The sequence below is a fragment of the Brassica oleracea genome, chromosome C9 (assembly GCF_000695525.1).
Source record: "Brassica oleracea var. oleracea cultivar TO1000 chromosome C9, BOL, whole genome shotgun sequence".
NCBI classification, from domain to species: Eukaryota; Viridiplantae; Streptophyta; class Magnoliopsida; order Brassicales; family Brassicaceae; genus Brassica; species Brassica oleracea.
The window spans coordinates 16,710,862-16,712,217 of record NC_027756.1 but is presented as its reverse complement, the minus strand read 5'-3'; positions in this window follow the sequence as shown (position 1 = coordinate 16,712,217).

Below are 1,356 nucleotides of genomic sequence, written 5' to 3'. Positions count from 1 at the left end.
TTTAGGGTTTAGAGTTTAGGGTTTAGGGTTTAGAGTTGAGAAATGAGGTTTTGGGGATAAGATTTCAAATTTTGAAAAATAAAAAAAATTAAAATTTTCAAAGGATAAACTTAGAAAGGTGCTATTTTGGTCATTTTAGTTTTTGAGTGCTATTTTTGTAATATAAACTTAGAAATGTGCTATTTTGGAGATTTGCCTTATTTTAAATATAATTCACAGATATCTCAAGAAAATAGATCCAAAACCAAACCAAAATTCCTTTTTCTTCTTAATTCAAACTACTTTTTTTTAAACCCGATTAACGGGAAATCAGATCCGGTTACAAGCTCAATTAGTACAAAATAACTAATTCAGAAAATTATAATCTAGCTTCGCCCACCCACTAAACCCGACACATTCCGTTAAATTGCGTTTAAAATTCTTAGAAATCGGTCGCCGTTCTCAACCATCGACGATGACCATGGAAAAGTGAGGTTCTCCTCTTTTCCTCGGATGTCGGGAGTTTCCATGTTGTCTCCGAAGTAGCTAGTAACTGATGAACTTCTCGAAGCTTATAACTGTCGCTGTCCATGAAGTGCTAGACGTACTAAGAGAGGGAGGTTACCCTTACAGAAAGGTCCGAGGAACCGAGCTGTGCAACCCCCTAGAGCCGCCTCGAAACAGAACCGGACCTGCAAAAAAATGGGCCAGAGAAAGCTGCTGTACTAAACCGGCCAAAGTTCCAACGACCTGCATAAAACCAAACCAAAATTCATATTGATGCTTCCATTATAGTAGCATTCAGATATCCACTTGACTACGGAAATATTCTTTTGGATATCAAAATTTTCAGATATTGAAAAAGGGTTTATTTAGATATTATAAAATAACAGATCGGGTTTGAGTTGAATCCTCCCAAATTAGGATTAGTTCGGTTATGAAATCTAAGAAACGGAAAGAAACTGATTATCCATTGTATCTTATGCGAATTCAGCCGACAAAAAAAAAAATCTGATGTGGATTCAAATATTTTTTACCGAAATAACACAAGTATCCATTTTTGGTTCGGGATTTTATATCTAAACTACCCAAATTTACTCAAAATTAAAAAAAAATTACTCATTAAATATGATTCAAATCGATTATTTTTATCCAAAAGTAACCATACATACAAATTGGTTTGAGTATTTTGTATCTAAAGTATCCAATTGTATCCATAAATATCCAAAATAACTAATATATTTGATTTATGATTTTAATTTTATGTATTAATATTATTATAAATATAAATCAAATATACAATATTAAAAGACAAATATAATATTATTTGTGTCCACGTTTTCACAAAAAACAGCCAATGATGAGCATTTAATTTGA